Source organism: Trematomus bernacchii, unplaced genomic scaffold (assembly GCF_902827165.1).
Source record: "Trematomus bernacchii unplaced genomic scaffold, fTreBer1.1, whole genome shotgun sequence".
NCBI lineage: Eukaryota > Metazoa > Chordata > Actinopteri > Perciformes > Nototheniidae > Trematomus > Trematomus bernacchii.
Window position 1 is genome coordinate 151,798 of NW_022987629.1, and position 20,681 is coordinate 172,478.

Consider the following 20,681-nt stretch of genomic DNA (forward strand, 5'->3'; position numbering starts at 1 on the left):
GAGACTTTGGAATGAATATGTTTTATGTGAAGTTTCCAGCTCAGTTTCTCATCAATTGTGATTCCAAGGAATTTATGTTCTTTAACTCTCTCAATGAAAATCCCATCTATCTTAATGGATGCTTGTGTATTGCTATTTCCAAATATGATTAATGTTGTTTTATTCAAGTTTAATGATAACTTATTACTGTTTAGCCATAACTTTAGTTTGCATATTTCAGCTGTGATCTCTTCCAATAGTAGCTGTACATTGTCCCCAGAACAAAATATATTAGTGTCATCAGCAAACAAAACAAACTTGAGTACTGTCGATACATTGCATATTTCATTAATATACCTAATAAATAGTTTCGGCCCCAATACTGACCCCTGGGGGACACCGCATGTAATGTCCAAATATGAAGAACAACACTCTCCCAGCTTCACAAACTGTTGCCTGTTGGTTAAATAACTCCTTACCCATTCCAAAACAAACCCCTGATTCCATAACGTTCAAGTTTTTTTATTAATATGTCATGATTAATTGTGTCAAATGCCTTTTTTAGGTCAATGAATATTCCAATGGCATGTTTTTTTTGGTCAATTGAGCTAGTAATTTCTTCAAGTGAGTCTACTAAAGCCATCGATGTTAATCTATTGGCTCTGAATCCATATTGACTTTCGGTGAGAAGTTTGTGTTTTTCTATGAAATTGTCCAGTCTGTTATTGAAAAGCTTTTCAAGAATTTTTGAGAATTGTGGTAGAAGTGAGACAGGTCTGTAGTTTGTGAAGTGATGTTTGTTCCCAGCTTTGAACAAAGGTATGACTTTTGCTATTTTCATTTTGTTAGGAAATGCACCAGTTTGGAATGATAAGTTACATATGTGTGTGAATGGTTTTGAAATAACATCTATAACCTTTTTTAATACAGTCATGTCAATGTCATCACAATCGGTAGATTTTTTGTTTTTACATTTCGTTACAATATCAACTACTTCCCTTTCATGCACTGCTGTGAGGAACATTGAGAAAGGATTACGTTTTATTAAGTTTTCCAGCTTTTTATCTGATGTTCCTCCATCAGGGATTTTGCCTGCTAATTCAGGTCCAACATTTACAAAGAAATCATTGAAACTGTTGGATACAACATCCATATTTTCCTCTTCCTTATCCTTGTCAATGAAGTATGTAGGATAACTCCTTTTTCTAGACCCATTTTTTATAATACTATTCAGTATGCTCCATATTTCTTTAATGTTGTTTTTATTTTTGTCTAGTATTTTCCGACAGGCATTTTGTAAACCCCTTGTGATCCATGAACATTCTGCATATTTCATTTTTCTACTGTATTTGACAATGTATTATATAGTGATAAAAAAAAAAAATTCTCAGGAATTGATCATATGAGCTGTCAATATTATTTTCTTTGTATAAATCATCCCATCTTTGTGCCAGTAAGGCATTTTTTAAAGCGTTCATTGCTTCCTCTGATCTAACTCGTCTGTATTGAATAGCTTTGTCCGGCATGTTATTACTATAGTTTCTGTCATAAACTGCAAATACTGGTAGGTGGTCACTTATATCATTTATTAAGAGTCCACTTACTGTATTGTTTTCTATGTCATTTGTGAATATATTGTCTATGAGGGTAGCACAGTGCGATGTGATTCTGCTGGGTCTAGTAATTTTTGGATATAAACCCATACTGTACATTGTGTTGATAAATTCTTCTGTCATGCTGTGATTATTTGGATTTAGAAGGTCAATATTGAAGTCACCACAAATGAAAACTGTTTTATGAATCACTTTTGAGAATATTTCCTCCATCCAGTCCTTGAAAATCTCAATACTAGAGCCGGGAGCCATTTTTCGTTTTTTCTTTGCAGATTTCAATCGTGATACATTCCAATACATTATCAATCACTGTTGACATATAATTCATCACTTTACATTTGAAAGTATTGTCCACATACAAGGCTACTCCTCCTCCACCCTTGTTTTGTCTATTTATGTATCTGAGTTCATAACCCTCCAGCTCAAAGTCTATGCCTCCGTGATCCAAGTTTCAGATATGGCAATGATGCTAAATGTTTGTTGAAACTGATTTAAATATTCCTTGATGAGATTAAAGTTTGCATACATGCTTCTGCTGTTGAAGTGAATAATAGATAGCTTGCCCTCTGATGATATGCTCTGGTTGTACTGTTGATCAGTGTAATAACAGCATTTGTTGATGATAGAAGAGAAGAAATTATTGTCCGGGTCTATTTCATAATCCAGATCTTTTGTTTTATAGTCAGTGTATTCAAATGTTTTTAGCAACAGTTGGTCTTGTTCCTTGATCATCTGAGACATATTAATATTTTCCCCTTTTGAAGATGATTGCCTCCATTCAGTGTGAGTCATGGTTGTGTGTAAGTGCTTGTTACCTTATGTGTGGTCCAGAACATGAAGATTATTGGTATTTATCCAGATCCTCCATGTTTCTGATGACCAGTACTTTGGCCTCCTCAGGTGTTCCGTTTAGCTTTATAAATATTTTGCAGTTTGTTGTCCAGGTGTTCTGAATTTTCTTCTGTTTTTTCATGAAGCGAGCCTTTCTGGCTATGTCACCGTTGTACTTGGTCAGATGCTCGTTGATGTAGACATCTGATCCTTTCAGCTTCTGTAGACATCTGATCCTTTCAGCTTCAAAGGTCAACTTTGTAATACTAGGTCTCACTATTAGCCAGCTAATAAATACAACCACATACACAAAGAAAAGCTGCAATGTCAACATGTCCAAGCATCCTGTATCATAGCCATGCTAATAATGTTTATAATAAACCAAACCGTTTGTAAATCAGTCAAGATTTCAGCGAGTTAAGAGTATTTTTGTGCAGATCACTCACCTTACAACAGCTACCATAGCGCGTACCAGAGCTGTTGACTGTAGCAAGATGGCGGCCGGTGAGCTACGCTGGAAAATCTCCCATGAGCCATCTAGTGTTTATATATATCTATGGGCAAGATGAGTGGTGTAGCCAAACAGAGGCCCGCCATCTTGCCACGTCACGTCACGTACAATGTGTTGGATCCATTCCTATCGATTATCGACTAATTCACTAAAAGGAGGAAAAACGATGTTTTAAAAAAAAAAATTGCAGAGACATAATAAAAGAAACAGACTGAGAGATCAGGACAGAGCAAAGTGGATTTATTGTTGAAGATATATTGCATATAAGTCATTTAATACAATTTAAAAGAAAGCTCCATTACATGTCCCTGCACCTTTAAAGTGACTCCTAACATTGTTAAAACTCTATAATTGATTATTCTGCAGATTATACTTTGACTCATAATCATTATTGGTGTATATCAAAATATCCATTATTAGACCCATTTTAACCAAACATGTTCTCAATCCTCCATGTTCATTACATAAAACAAAGTAAAGCATCAAATCCTCGCAATTAAGTGGCTAGAAAGATATTTTGGATGTATTACACGTTTTATAAATTACAATCTACTAATAGAGTTGACAATATCTTTTTTTTGTCAATCAAACTCTGAAGTCATTATGAAACATATGTTATTATTGTTTTATTTACTTTGTCATTTTTTAAAAATTGTCTTTGTTATTAGTTTGTTTTAAAGGGTTACAAAAAAGTTACCCTGGTGTTGCTTTTTGTTTGTCACCCCAAAAAATAAAACATTTGAAAAAGTTTTTTTACTTAGAAGTACTCAGATCTTGTGCAATTTACTTGCTAATTGATGATGTGAAATATCAGAACGGTTAAGACCCAGAAACCCCTGTTTGTGTCCAGCTCTTATTCACATGATATTTACATGATATTTACATGAAACTAACATGATATTTATTTGTCCTTTGGTCCTGCAGGTGAGGCCTTCATCCCGTACTACTACGGGAAAGCGGTCGACAGCATCGTGGTGCACCAGAGCATAGAGTACTTGGCTAAACCTGTGATCACTCTGTCAGCGCTCGCTTTAGTCAGGTGAGCATTTACACATTTAGACGAGTTACACATTATCTTCCAAGTGGAGCATTTTCAAGATAAATCTTCCTGCCTTAAACAAGTCTCAGAATTGTAGGTGATACAAGTATCATCATCATCATCATCATCATCATCATCATCATCATCATCATCATCATCATCTACAGATGGAGCCTCTTATTTTGGACCCCAGCATACAGCTTCCTGCCGACTGCCAGCCAGTTGCCAGCCAGTTGCCTGCCAAAGACCAGTATTCAGGAATGTTAGGCCCTCCCACTATTCTCCAATTTCAGGGTTTAACCAGGAGATGGCGCTATATATTAAATAACTAAGACTTAGTTTTTCACAATAGAAAATGCAGATATTATATAAAAAACTAAAGTTAAAATCTTGTTTTTAATGCCCCAAGAGCAATAACATCTTGTCACAAGCTTTTTGGAAGAAAAAGACTGACTCAAGAGACCTGTAGTTGACTAATTACAGGCCTCAATAAAGTTCTGCCATTGGTTGTGAAAAACAACGGTGGACATAGTGGAAAGTGAAATTGACATTGTCGAATTTAATAAAAATACAAAATAATGTATCTGTGTACGTGTTTTACTATGTGATCTGCACTTATCAAACATCTAATTAAGGCGAGACACCCCAGGTGAATAGGGTATTTTTAACTTAAAGATATCAGCTAAATATTTCTCCAGTTAATTACTTACAATAAGGCAATTGTTTTTTGTATTACAAGTTTTCTGAAATAGCATGTTTAAATATCCAAATGAACCATTACCTCATGAAATATGCGCATATTTTAACACATTTCAGGAACCGAAATCTGAACTTTGGATAAAGCCAGGATCAAAATTATTGTTTCATTTTGTAGTCATATTAGTATCTAAGGCTTTTACAGAAGGGATTTTGGATATCTCTTTGTATCACTCCATAAATCAGAAAATACTGTCAACAGCCCTAAAATATCAATTTTCACCATGTTTTTAGGTATAAAATGTTATATAATTCAGGCTATGAATTATATATGACCAAACCCTTCTGTAAAAGCCTTCATAATATTGATAGGAATATAACTGGAAGGTTTGGTGTATGTAACTGCTGAGTGATTCTACAATTTAGGGTACATTCCATGTCCATTGATGTCCATTGATGATAATTATAATTATTCTAACTATTTTCTTCAAAAATATCATATTTTGCCTATTATTGGAAAGCATGTTATAATATCACACAAACATTATGTGCATCCTATGCTTTATTTAGCTTGAAATGTGTCATGATGTTCTTAAATTGTCAGTTTTTGCTATGTCCGTTTTTCAGTTGAGGGTGTCTTGGATTCAAAATAATGAATAAAAAACCATTAAAGTAAATTTAAAAAATGATTCATTTATTTCAAAAGTCTAAATACTAAAGAATAATAACATATTTTTAATTGATTTCCCCCTTTAAATAATTTAAATATCTTAATATATGAATGTCCGCAAAAGTTCTGTCAACTATGTTACTAACAGAACTTCCCCCTTTAACTCAAAAATTGTTTGTCCCAATACCATGTCACCAGCATCACATGATGCCATGTTCCTCTTTGGCAGACATTTTGAACACACTGTGGTGATTGTCCTCTACATTTTTACAATATTTTATGTATAATAGCACATGGTCAATTAATATACTCATTGACAATCAACAATGTTACGTACATTGTTATGGTTTACAATTGTTTAATGATTTTAATTCAATTATATGTGCAAATGTGATGTTAACCTGTTCAAGAAAATGACATGTGGTCATCCAGGCAAGGCCTACCATTGAAATGATGGGTCAAAATAGGGAAATTGTCAACTAGGTTACCTGTCAACTGAGTTACCCAGTACTGTAATAACTGTAGTAACTTAGTTGACAGGTAACCTAGTTGACAATTTGTACGACATGTAGACGTCATTACACATCATTATCAATGGAATTTTGCACTTCTGCCTTGAAATGAACATAGTGCTGATGGTTAATAATGTGTCCAGTCAACTATGTTATTTGCGTCAAATGTTTGACTTTCATTGTCAACTATGTTGCACCTCATTTTTTCAAATTTAAAATATCTAAAATAGTGCTTCTGATATCCTTTATAGTATAATGTATATCTACACAGGTTGGAGTTTTACATGACATCTCTTAAAACTATCAAAATGACCTGTATGGTAGTTTTATAATACAAAATATCCCTAAACTTAATGACAGTGCTGAACATATCACATGAAAAAACAAAACTTTAATACAATTATTTTTTAAACTTTAAAAAATCTTTGGATATATGGTAGAATAGACTCAAGAGCCTTTCAAATTTGATTTTACTTGAAGTGCAGGACTTAATCAAATGATTGTAATGACATCAAGTTTGTCCGTAACATAGTTGACAAACTGAGTAGTGAAAACATCCTTTCCCTTAAAATAAAAAAATATATAAAAATGTTTAAGCTTTGCAACTAGTGGATATGTTACACTGAGGAATATACTAACTTGAACCACTGATTGTTCTATCTATACATTTTATTTGGCATTAGTAAATAATTATGCACATTTACAGATATTTTACATGATATGAGTGATAACACGTGTTATAAGGGCTATTTCGCACAATAGGTGTGCCTTGAGATTTTTACTTGTCCTTTGGTGTGCCTTGGGCACAAAAAGTTTGGGAACCACTGCTGTAGAGAAATGTAAACGTTCACCATCCCCCACCCGCCTACTGTATGTTGCTTTTTGACATGTAAATGGGTAACTACCCCCCTCTGAGTGAATACCTGTTGTACCTGTCCGGGGCTAAGCCCATAGGACGATGCTCTGATGTCATCACCCTCGCACATTGGTCATATGTTTACAAAAAACGATGTTAACACTTTCTCGTTCTTAATATATGCTATATTTAGGGTCGATATGTGTTGAATTTACTTTAAAATAGCAGATCACTGTGATTCACTTCTCCGCGGCTCCTCCGTGCAGAGAGGCCCCCCCCCCCGTTGACAATTCACGAGCGTCTAACTCTCTGCCCCCTGTGAAGAGATATCACAGGGGGGGGTTGGGACACACACATTCCGATGGCCAATTCGTTTTAAACAAAGAGTGGGGTGGGGACTGGTGAACGGTATGGTCAATGTTTGTAAACACTGTGACATTTTGACTTTATTTGATCATTTCAGTTAAAAACTAACGTTCATATTTCATATTACTGTTTTGCCTGGCTGGACCTGTAATTTACAGGAAAGGAGTGCACGCTACTAAAGAGACACGCTACCATGGAAACCAAACAATGGTGTTGCTGTATTGAAGTCCGAGTGGAAACAGTCATATTTGGAGCGTTATGTTAGAATGAAACAGCGAGGTCGTGACTCACAAAAAAAAAGTGTTACTTCACTAACTGTAAGCTTGTCACTCAGAGTAACCTACAGTTAACTTAACTGTTGGAAAAGAAAGATCAGAGTTAGGAGTGTGAACACACAGCTGAGAGCTGCCGTTTCATTCTGACTGTTTAAAAAACGGTAACAACGGACTATTTTTCTTAGCGGATGCATGTAAATTTAAATCAATACATAGAACTATGTTTTAAATCAATAAAAATATTTTCTAAATCCATAAAAGCATTTTAATTAATATTGGGAGTCATGTCGTTACTTTGTTGAGAATGTGGCCATGTAATAAGCGGGATAATTTGCAGCGACTTGGTCATTATGGGGGAAAATAACACCCAGGGATCAAGGGACCCAGGGATCCCTCCGCGTCGCGGAGGGATCAGTAATTTTTAGTGAATTACTGAGTTTAGGCACGTTAATAACATTTTAATGAAGTTGAATACAGTATATTCATATTTGTCAGTGATTTCATGTCAATTCGGCGAACATAAACGATTAAATTAGGATTAAAAATCGAGAGCCGGCTGCTGTTCGTTACGGTAACCCAACTAGGACACTTGACACAGTGGCTTTTGGCAAAGCACACAAAGAAAACAAAAAAAACCGAGAGAGATGAATTATTGTTATTACAACGTGACTTCACTATTATTTAACAACTATTTTTATTGGGTTCTTTTATTTGGGGTTAAGTACATTGTCAGAATAAGTGAGAAATGGATTTAACTTCTGTTAGACAGCTATCATACTGAATAAATATTTATGCAAAAATGTATGGCATTAATAATGTATATCTAATTACATTTAAAAATGTATGGCATTAATAATGTATATCTAATTACATTAACTGTGAATGTCTTTCATTTTATTTAAAATGAAATAAAATTACATAAAACATTTTCCATAAAAAAGTTGATTCAAGAACAAATCAGTACTTTTCTTATATGACTATTATTGCTAAATTTGAAAGGTCTTTACCAGCTTTGGAATTATATATACAGTATATATATATATATATAGCACCTTCTGCCATCCCATCTCTACTGACATATGGATCTTAACAAAGATCCGCTATACATTAGTACCAGATATACTGTACACGGACATTTTAGTGAACCAGACCAGCTGTTTCCGCCGGGTCTTCGCTTCCCGGGCATCACGTTGTTTACAAGTGTGTTCAGATGCTAAATGACAAGTGCAAGTGACAATTGTTGTCGTCTTCTCTGTGAACGTTTTTTTCTCCGTTATTTTGCCATTTTCAGATTTAAATTTCGAGCGGAAAGCTAACCAGGAAGTAATAATTACTTAAGCGGAGAACGGAGAAAGTAAACGTTACAGCAGGCATAACAACAGCCGGTGTTTATTTTATTATAATATTCAAGAACAAATCAGTACTTTTCTTATATGACTATTATTGCTAAATTTGAAAGGTCTTTACCAGCTTTGGAATTATATATATATATATAGCACCTTCTGCCATCCCATCTCTATATATAATATCTATCCGTGACATATGGATCTTAACAAAGATCCGCTATACATTAGTACCAGATATACTGTACACGGACATTTTAGTGAACCAGACCAGCTGTTTCCGCCGGGTCTTCGCTTCCCGGGCATCACGTTGTTTACAAGTGTGTTCAGATCGTTCAGATGCTAAATAAAAGTTTAGCTTGTACTTTTGATACCCCGCCTCTCGGCACCACAACATCCAGTTTACTGTATTTCACATGAGCGATGTCGAACATTGAAAAGTCCTTATAAAATCTCTGTTATTAGATCAGTACTTTTCTTATATGACTATTATTGACTTGAACACTGAGAATGTATTTATTAACTTCAGACATTTGAAATATTTGAAATCAGATGAAAACAAACTGTAACGGACCCTGCCGTGTTATCTATGATTACTATGCCTTACTGTACATTCATAATTTCAGCCGGAGGTAGGTGGTAGGCGTTGCGGAGGAGCAGATTGCGAGTGAGGTGCCTGTTCTAAACGAACTATTCCAGCTGTTATAAAGCATTAAATAAAAAGTAAGCAAGGAATACAGAATGTTTCGTTACGTAACTTTGTTGAGAATGTGGCCATGTACATGTAATACATGGGATCATTTGCAGCGACTTGGTCATTGTGGGGAAAAATAACACCCATCCTGATCGTTTCAATGAAGTTGAATACAGAATATTCATATTTGTCAGTGATTTCATGTCAATTCGGTGAACATAAACATCAATGATGATGATTAAATTAGGATTAAAAATCGGGAGAGCCGGCTCGTTCGTTTTTTCCGACTAAACAACATCTATTATTTAGAAGTTGATTTCACATGACTCCAGTGTGGAACCCCACTGCACCCCCTGGTGGATCAATGATCCATTGCAGCTGGCTTCACAATAATTAAATGTATTTATCATGGGGGCGGTATCAAGTCTGACTGGGGGCCGGCCGGCCATCACGGAACGTGCATGAACCGATCACGACCCTCGCACTTTAAACTGTCCAAAATAAGACGCTTCATCTGTATATCTGTTGTTCTACAGTCACAGAGACCTTCATTGGTAACACCTTGAGTGGGGGTCCAAGCCAATTGCGAATGTATGGAAACAGCCTCTCAGAGAAAGTGTGTGTGAAGGTGTGTATGTGTGTGTTAGTGTCAGGATCAGAGAACGACAGCTTTCCTCTGTTCCAGTCCAGATTCACTCTGACCCTCTGGAGCTCCTTCTACAGGCGGAGAGGAGTTTCTGGACCTGATGGTGACTCTGCTGAGTAATTACCAAATATTAACTGTATCCTCCATAATCCAGACCCTATGTCTCCCTTCCTCTGGACAGACTCTGCTAACACACCCAGATCCCAGCATGTATTGTCTCCAACCTGGACATCCCAGCTGTGAGTCCCTGAGTTAAAGCCCTCAGAGCTCAGGACAGAGCAGTAATCATCAAGCCTCTCTGGATTATCAGGAAGTTCCTCCTTTCCTCCTCGTCTCACACTGGTCAGATCTTCAGACAGGATGAGTCCTGGACCAGCAGTGTTTGGGTCCAGGATGAGAGGAGAGTAGGACACCAAGTCCTTCATCTTGCTCCAGATGTTGAAGCTGAGGTTGTCCAGGTGTTTGGCCTGGTCTATCAGAGCTCCTGAGGGCAGCTGTGGATCCTCCAGCAGGGGGCGCTGCAGCCTCTCCACTGCAGCCTTGTAGTTGAGCAGGAAGGAGACGTCTTCAGCTCTCAGCTCCTCCTCTGTGGCTCTGACTGTGTGTGAAAGAGCTGCTATCTCTCTGCTCACAGCCTCCATCTTCTCCTCCATCATCCTCCTCTTCAGCTCCTCTTCCTCCCTCAGTGCAGCCATCCTGGCCTCCTCTTCCTCTTCTAGAAACTGGTGAAGCTTCTTAAACTGCTTCTTAATCTGCGTCTCTGTGCGTCGAGCCTGGACCTTCAGGTGTTCTGCTGTTTGATCAAACTTCACTTTAACTTCTTCTAAAGTCTCTAACTTCTCCTTGAAGGGCTGCAGAGTTTCCTGAAGCTCCTCTTTGAGATCCTGAGCAGCTTCATCGATGGGTTTGAAACGGTGTTTTTTGTGGATCTTTGAATCTCTGCAGACGAGACACACTGGCTGCTGATGGTCCAGACAGAAGAGTTTGAGTTTCTCAGAGTGCAGACTGCAGAGAGCCTCTGGAGATCTCTGACCTATCTCCTGTAGGAAACGCTCACACAGGTTCTTTAACACCAGGTTACAGGGAGGTTCATAAACTGAAGATCTCTTACAAAGTGGACACTCTTTGATGACTTTCTCCGTCCACCAGTTCTGCAGACAGTCTCTACAGAAGCTGTGGCTGCATGACAGGACCACAGGATCTTTAAAGATGTCATGGCAGACAGTACAGCAGAGATCTTCCTCTAATCTGGAAGCCATGTTGTCTGTGAGTGAAGCAGTAAACTCAACAGCAGCCGCTCCCTGTTCCCTGAGACTTACTTTCACGTTGAGTCTTTGTTCTGGTCAAACTCTCAGTGTGTGGATTCAGCAGCTGCTTGAAGTGGAAGGTATTCCAGTATTCCCTCCTGTGGACGTCCTCTCAGTGGAAGAGGTGTGTTTGGTGTGAAGTTGAATCTTATAGTCCGTGTGTGTGTGTGTGTGTGTCGTCTCAGCGAGGCAGAATAACAACCTGTTTCCTGGTTAGTCACATGCGAGTCAGGTGATAGGTGGAGCTTCATCATGACAGTTTATCAGGTTGAGTTTCATTCAAAACACATGACTCATCTGTACACTGCTTCTATCTCTGTTTTCTTTGTCATGCTTCTTCAACAATTATGTTTGAAATGTTTTTTAAATATGTCTGAAAATACAGTACCTCAACTCCAACATAGGGTTACAAAACTAAGATAAATCTGCCTTTTTGTAACTAAATACAAATACAAATGTTTGTCCATGATCCAACCTGCTAGGACAGAACTCCAGCTATATTTATGCCAGTCCATACTAAGTACAAGATCTGAGTACTTCTACTTTTACTCAGGTACTTCTTCCCCCTCTGAGTACTTTGTACAGCACGATGTATGAATTCATTTGGGAATTAAATGTGTTAGTTGATGGTATTTCCGTCAAATAATATGTATTTAAACACACAATAAAAAGGGATTTAAGTAAATAGTTTGACGCGAGACATAACAATCTTAGAAATACTATCAGTGTACCAGTGTTTACATGTTTGTACACATAAAGCCAAGTACATTCTTTACACTGTTTAATAAATATATATCTTTATTCACATCAGTTCAGAGTTACTTTAAGCATCTCTACAGTCTTGCATCACCACACATCATCATAGATCAAAGGCACCTGATTTTGCAGCTTATTTGTGGAATTACATTATTTTTCTTAAAGTGGACCTATCATGCTATATTTGAATAATATAGTGTAGGACCATACCTATATAAGGCATATTTATACTTTTTTTTTTTCAAAATACCAAACAGATCATGCATTTTAGCCATGCCTCATTTCGCTCAATTTGACATTTTATAGCTCTGTTTTTGCAAGGGCTGATTCAGTGAGAACAGCACCATCTACAGGCCTGGCATATGTACTACAGCGTCTCCAGCGCTTTCGAACGGCAATGGCCGTGGCTGTCTCCTCCTGATTGGTGGAGTTGGCCCAATAGCCGTAGCGCCACCGTCCTGACGTCAGGACAGTGTTCAAATCTGGATCAGTTTTGATCAGATCCGTTGCAGCCCCTTTTTTAGAGATTTGGGTATGGAGGAAAATAGAGAGGGTTGTGTTTTCTGACACTTGGTGAGTTCCCTGGAACACCGGGGACACATATTCATGTAGAAAAGACGTACAAAAGTGCATTTTGCATGATAGGTCCCCTTTAAATAATGATGATGTAATTAAACAGACAATAAACACAAAGCACCTGCTACTGCAACAAAACACAAGAAAGCACCAACAGATGGATCATTGATCAGTCTGGAGTGCGATAATGACACATTAAACAAACCTTATACAGAACATTAACAGCAACATGATAAAGCTAACATATCAGTAATAAAGTTTATTCAAGTATTATTTCCTCTCTGATATGTTTGAATACATTCAACTTCATTTAAACTCCATGGAGCTGCTCTGCGTGTTTTAACAGATGATTCTGACACGACACATTACATATAGGTGGATTATTGAATAAAAGGTTGCATTTTTAAACCTCTTTGTACTCATTTTGCTCCATTTCTTGCTCCTCCTCCTCCTCCTCCTCCTCTGTCCTCCGTCAGATTTCCAGCTGAGTTCCTGCGTTGGGTTGAGGACCTCTGCTCCCGTCTCGAAGCCCAGAACCTGCCGCTGCACAAGCTTGAAGTAAAGCCCCTCGCTGGCCATCAGCCGGCTGTGGGACCTGGGAGAAATAATCAATATATTGTGCCGGAATTTTAAAGGTCACGTATTATGCAAAATCCTCTTTTTCCTGTCTCTTCTACATCAACATGTGTCCCCTCTTCTTCATGTCTCTTCTACATCAACACGTGTCCCCTCTTCTTCATGTCTCTTCTACATCAACATGTGTCCCCTCTTCTTCATGTCTCTTTTACATCAACATGTGTCCCCTCTTCTTCATGTCTCTTCTACATCAACATGTCTCCCCTCTTCTTCATGTCTCTTCTACATCAACATGTGTCCCCTCTTCTTCATGTCTCTTCTTCATCACCATGTGTCCCCTCTTCTTCATGTCTCTTCTACATCAACATGTGTCCCCTCTTCTTCATGTCTCTTCTACATCAACATGTGTCCCCTCTTCTTCATGTCTCTTCTACATCAACATGTGTCCCCTCTGTGGAAAGAGACTCTGAAAGTTTCAGGAACAAAGATTCTCTCTCTTTTTGATCCATTTATATAAAAACCTGTCTGAAAATGAGCTGATCAGATTTTGACCACTTTATGATGTCATAACGATGTTTTGCCTTGTGTAACCATTAGCCAATCAGCAACCAAGGTAACCCCCCCCCCCCTTATCACCTGAATCTCCTCCTAGAGCACCATTGAGTTCTTTTTAACCAAATCTCTCTCAGAGGGGCGTGGGGAGGGGCTCCTTATTTTCATCTAAAGTAACAGACAGAGAATCAGCACTTTGGAAACAGGGCTGAAACAGAGGGGGTTATGGGTAATGCTGCAATGATCTGTTTGGTGTTTCAGCCAATCAGAGACAGGTTCTGTATATATCTGAGACCTGTAATATATTGATGAAAAACAGTATAACAGACCCCAGCAGACCGCAGCAAAGAAGAGTGCACTAGCCACAACAGACTGGTAGAAGATCTCCAGCATCTTGCTGCACACGTGGAAGGATCTCAGCTTCCTCAGAAAATAGAGTCTGCTCATCCCCTTCTTGTGCACAGCGTCAGTGTTGATCCTCCAGTGCACTCCCAGGTATTTGAAGTCCTCCACAACAGCCACATCCTCTCCCAGAATGCACAGGGGTAGAGGAGACGTCCTCACCCTCCTGAAATCAATGACCATCTCTCTGGTCTTGGCCACATTCAGAATACTTACAACATTAGGCTGAGGTTCATCTTCCGCTCTTCTTGAAGTGGTTGTGCTTCTTGTTGATTCCGGCTCAAATAAACATAATTAAAGACATTTTGAGTGTTTAAAATGTGCTGTAATACACAACACATTATTTATTCCTAAAGTTGCAGAAAGAAAAACTAAAGTGTGACATTTAATCACATATTTATATATCAATCTTATACACCTTGAATTCTTGTTGGCCAATGATACACATACCCTTTGAAGATGAGCTGGGAAGTTGAATACGGTTGGCACAACACCATCTTTAAGCCGGACAGTCTGCCCCGTCCTGTCAAAGTCCTCACAACTGAAGTGATCACTGCAGAGCAGTGTCCTGCCACAGGAAACAAAACCGTCCCTTCTTAGGGCAACTTCCCACTGCCTCCTCCTCTCTCCGGTTTTGGGAAACCTTAAAAACATGAGAAAGGTAGCCAGATATATAAATAATTGTCAACATTTTCCTCCCTTCTTTCCTTTAACATTAAGGGTAAGGACAAAATTACAAACCGAAATTATCATATTTATGGGGTAATTGTATGTATGTATGTAATGTATGTATGTATGTATGTATGTATGTATGTATGTATGTATGTATGTATGTATGTATGTATGTATGTATGTATGTATGTATGTATGTATGTAATGTAATGTATGTATACTTTAAGAATAAGACAACCACACTAAGAGTTATAAAAAAGGTGTCCAAAAGAAACATTAAATAATTGTGTAAAGAAATGGTAGCAACATATTCTAAAGAGGCTGGGTCAACAACAATCTTGCAATACTATTATCTCACATAGCCCCACTGATCCTGTGTAGCAGAACTTGTAATCCACATACATCCACTAAGTAATTAACGATTATCCTAATTATAGTCATAATATTGTCATATCTTACACGTGAAAGGTGATTCCGCGGGTTCTTGTTTCCAGACTGCGGCGATTAGAGCATCCGTAGGCTGCACAAAAGTCCGGCATAGTGAGGTACTTCTGTAAACACAAAGCCAGCAATTTCCTGTATCATAATGTATCTAAATGTAAGATGTTTTTAACAAGCCAAACCACTTGGAAGAAATCATGTGTAACTTAAGTTATGTTGAAAAGAAAGAGCAGTTATGCCTCTCCCACTGGTGTAAAGTTGCTGGGTTTAGTTTTAGTTTAGTTTAGTTTATTTTTTTCGAGCGTGTAAAACCAAAGAAAATACAAATGATACAAAAGGTGATACAGACATGATACAGTACTATACAAATGAATGCAATAACAAAACGAAACATTTAATTAATAATTGAATAATCTGTAGTATCATTGTCTGATATCAATAAACAACAAAGCTTTAGCTCATTACACGTCTGAAAAGGGGTCGGAAGAAGTTTACACTTATTTAATCCGACCCCTTCTCCCTTTTTTTTTTTTTTACATCTTAACCTGTGAAGCCCTGAGCCTGTTTTTCAGGTCTCAGGCTCGAAAATGACATTCCCAGAACAAATGACCATATCTTCCCTTCTAAAAGGGTTAAATTAATAATCTTTTTTCTCAAAGTAATGATAAACCTGTGAGTTGGATGTAGAAAAGTCAGAATCAATATAGATGTTTTTTATTTTAAAGAAAATTCAGATTTTACATAGCATAGAACTGTAAATTATAGTGTCCGTCCAAAAATTATTTTTTACTTATAGTGAAAACTACCCTTGGATGATGGTAAGGTAGACTAAAAGCTTTAGGAATCCAAAGTACAACATATAATAAGTACCCTGTATCAAGATTGATGCAAAACAAGTGACATTGGACCTTTTTAGAGAGATTTAGCCAAAAACACTCCACCTATGAGGTGATTTGGGTGAAAATGTTTTTTTTCTTCATATCTCTGGAACCCATTGGTCGATTTTGATGGTTGACACCTCTTTCTGACCGTTAGAGCCAATATAATCGAAGGGGGAGTCCCCCACACACACTCATTGTGAAAACAAAAGGTGGGGGCTTCGCGCATGCAGGTTTGCACCAGAGTGAAGCGATCTCTCGCTCTGACATCTGGAAACGAAAAAGCAGTTGTATTGCTTATGGATTATCAGAAATCATTTCAAAGAGGACACAGACACATTGGATGAACCTATGGATTAACTGCAGCATGGTTTTTTATCGTTTTAATGCCATTGAAGACCAGTTTTGACCAAGGTAAGCCATGTTAGCGTTTGTAGCTACCTAGCGCCACATGTTTTGATGTACGTTTTCATTTATAGAGTCGCAAATGTTTATCACTGAGTGTTGAGGTGGGCACCCATCAATTCTGTGTCTCCAGACGATGCTAATCGATGGGTTGGCTGTGCATCTAGGATAAGTAATAAGGGAGTTATGAGTGAGTTTAGGTGCAGTGATAGGTTAGCATTTTTTCGCTCGTGGCTAATTCAGAGGCTGAGTGTTAGCCTTGTGGGTTTTTTTGTAAAAAAAAATTAAAAAGATCAGTTACAGATGGAGCGTCTTATTTTGGACAGTTTAAAACGCGAGGGTCGTGATTGGTTCGTGCACGTTCCGTGATGGCCGGCCGGCCCCCAGTCTGACTTGATACCGCCCCCGTGATAAATACATTTAATTATTGTGAAGCCAGCTGCAATGGATCATTGATCCACCAGGGGGTGCAGTGGGGTTCCACACTGGAGTCATGTGAAATCAACTTCTTTGTTGTTAAGATCCATATGTCACGGATAGGATCATAGTCTGTGCTAAATAAGACATGTAATCATTTACAAAACATCACCATGTTGTTATTTAACAAAATAATGTTGTTTAGTCGAAAAAAACGAACGAGCCGGCTCTCCCGATTTTTAATCCTAATTTAATCATCATCATTGATGTTTATGTTCGCCGAATTGACATGAAATCACTGACAAATATGAATATTCTGTATTCAACTTCATTGAAACGATCAGGATGGGTGTTATTTTTCCCCACAATGACCAAGTCGCTGCAAATTATCCCGTTTATTACATGGGCACATTCTCAACAAAGTAACGTAACGAAACATTCTGTATTCCTTGCTTACTTCCTTAAACCTTTTCTCCTCCTTATCTCTTTCATGACTTTTTATTTAATGCTTTATAACAGCTGGAATAGTTCGTTTAGAACAGGCACCTCACTCGCAATCTGCTCCTCCGCAACGCCTACCACCTACCTCCGGCTGAAATTATGAATGTACAGTAAGGCATAGTAATCATAGATAACACGGCAGGGTCCGTTACAGTTTGTTTTCATCTGATTTCAAATATTTCAAATGTCTGAAGTTAATAAATACATTCTCAGTGTTCAAGTCAATAATAGTCATATAAGAAAAGTACTGATCTAATAACAGAGATTTTATAAGGACTTTTCAATGTTCGACATCGCTCATGTGAAATCAACTTCGATACAGTAAACTGGATGTTGTGGTGCCGAGAGACGGGAGTCGGAGGCGGGGTATCAAAAGTACAAGCTAAACTTTTATTTAGCATCTGAACACACTTGTAAACAACTTCATGCCTGGGAAGCGAAGACCGGCGGAAACAGCTGGTCTGGTTCACTAAAATGTCCGTGCGGAACAATACCCCAACCCATAGATCCGTGGGTGAATAATGTCAATCACCACAATGTACAGTATGTCTGGTACTAATGTGTAGGTTACTCTGAGTGACAAGCTTACAGTTAGTGAAGTAACACTTTTTTTTTGTGAGTCACGACCTGACTGTTTCATTCTAACATAACGGCCGCTCCAAATATGACTGTTTCCACTCGGACTTCAATACAGCAACACCATTGTTTGGTTTCCATGGTAGCGTGTCTCTTTAGTAGCGTGCACTCCTTTCCTGTAAATTACAGGTCCAGCCAGGCAAAACAGTAATATGAAATATGAACGTTAGTTTTTAACTGAAATGATCAAATAAAGTCAAAATGTCACAGTGTTTACAAACATTGACCATACCGTTCACCAGCCCCCACCCCCCTATGTTGAATATAGCCTACTCTTTGTTTAAAACTAATTGGCCATCGGAATGTGTGTGTCCCAGCCCCCCCCTGTGATATCTCTTCTCCAGCAGTCTGTAGGTTTGTGTTCGCATATTTATGCTGTCGCAGTTCCTGTTCTTTCTATCGCGCATTGCTGGTATGAAAGGGTCTGTGCCGGAAATATCAAGATAACACGGCAGGGTCCGTTACAGTTTGTTTTCATCTGATTTCAAATAAACAAAGTCTTGGCTTTCAGAATATTAAACTTGTTTCGGCAAATTTAGATGATAAATACAACTATGAAGCAATCGTGAAAGTGCAAAGGGGTCTTAAACCAAGAAACAAAATCTCATTGGCTGGTGTCAATTTCTGACAACGTGATTCGTTCAGATGCGTCACGTGGTGTGCTAAAGCACTTCCTGGTTAGCTTTCCGCTAGAAATTTAAATCTGAAAATGGCAAAATAACGGAGAAAAAAACGTTCACAGAGGAGACGACAACAATTGTCACTTGCACAAAGCAAGGTTATACAAAAAACAAATGACCCCGAACATGAAATACCTTCAGGGAGTGCGTCGATGCGTAAGCTATCATCCAGATAACAGGAGGGTTTAGCTAGCGTCACACTGCAATCTTTAAAGGTCGTTTTCTCAAAATGAGTTTTTTCTCCTACTCTGAGTTCGAAATTTCCACTTCAGTAGCAGTTACATACACCAAACCTTCCAGTTATATTCCTATCAATATTATGAAGGCTTTTACAGAAGGGTTTGGTCATATATAATTCATAGCCTGAATTATATAACATTTTATACCTAAAAACATGGTGAAAATTGATATTTTAGGGCTGTTGACAGTATTTTCTGATTTATGGAGTGATACAAAGAGATATCCAAAATCACTTCTGTAAAAGCCTTAGATACTAATATGACTACAAAATGAAACAATAATTTTGATCCTGGCTTTATCCAAAGTTCAGATTTCGGTTCCTGAAATGTGTTAAAATGTGCGCATATTTCATGAGATAATGGTTCATTTGCATATTTAAACATGCTATTTCAGAAAACTTGTAATACAAAAAACCATTGCCATATTGTAAGTAATTAACTGGAGAAATTTTAGCTGATATCTTTAAGTTAAAAAAATTACCCTATTCACCTGGGGTGTCTCGCCTTAAAGCCTATTGTATACTAACTCTTCCCGTCAAGAATATGAATAGAACTTAGATAGATCACTTCTGCGAATGAATAGCTAAAAATATGTATTTCTTAATAAACTAAATAGGCCACCATTGGTAGCAGTTCTCATTATATACTTCTCAGTAACTGCTCCCCTTAAATTAAATGTATTCTGTAGATTTTGGGGATTCATTAATGCATTTATTGCCATCACCATGCTTTTTCAAGACTCTTTTAAATTCTATCATTTTATAAGGACTTTTCAATGTTCGACATCGCGTGAAACAGAGGATTAATTTCGACATTCTGTATTCCTTGCTTACTTCCTTAAACCTTTTCTCCTCCTTATCCCTCTTAGGTGCCTTACAAACAATGGACGTCCACTCTCGGGAGCGTCGGAGTGGTGCGGTCACCCTAAGTGACAGACCTAAAGTATCCGGGATTCAGGCATCTTCCCTGGCTTGTACATTTTTGGTGATGCGCCCTGGAGGTATCAGACTATTTTAAACAACTTTTCCCCGCTTTTCAAACACTTATTCCGAGGTTTTAGCCAGTCATTTTGCACGAAATCATTTAACATTGACGGTCTCCTGAAAAAGCACATATTCTGTGCATTTTCAGGAGAGCGTCTATGTTAAATGATTTCGTGCAAAATGACTGTCTAAAACTCTCTTCCAGACATTTAAAAATACTTTCCCCGACCATTTAAACATTATTTCTGGCTTGTAAAGTGCAGTTATGCGCCCTGGAGATATTGCACTATTTACAAAATGTAGCACTCTGTTTATTTCACACCTCCAGGAGAGACCAGGGGGAAATCACCTCTCTCTGCCCCCTCACAGAGCCCCAAGGACGGACTAATTACCTCCAGCATGTCCCCATAACAGTGGGACTCTGTTTCTTTCACAGCTCCAGCAGAGACCAGGGGGAAATCACCTCTCTCTGCCCGCTCACAGAGCCCCAAGGACGGACTAATTACCTCCAGCATGGGCCCCTAACAGTGGGACTCTGCACCTCCAGCAGAGACCAGGGGGAAATCACCTCTTTTTGCCCGCTCACAGAGCACCGAAGGACGGACTAGAGACCTCCAGCACCAGTCCCT

The 20,681-nt window shown here is 38.1% G+C and overlaps 1 pseudogene; it reads right to left on the reverse strand.

Moving 5' to 3' along the window:
* Positions 1-3,153: 3,153 nt before the first annotated feature.
* On the reverse strand, positions 3,154-11,525 carry LOC117484543 (annotated as a pseudogene).
* Positions 11,526-20,681: the final 9,156 nt, after the last annotated feature.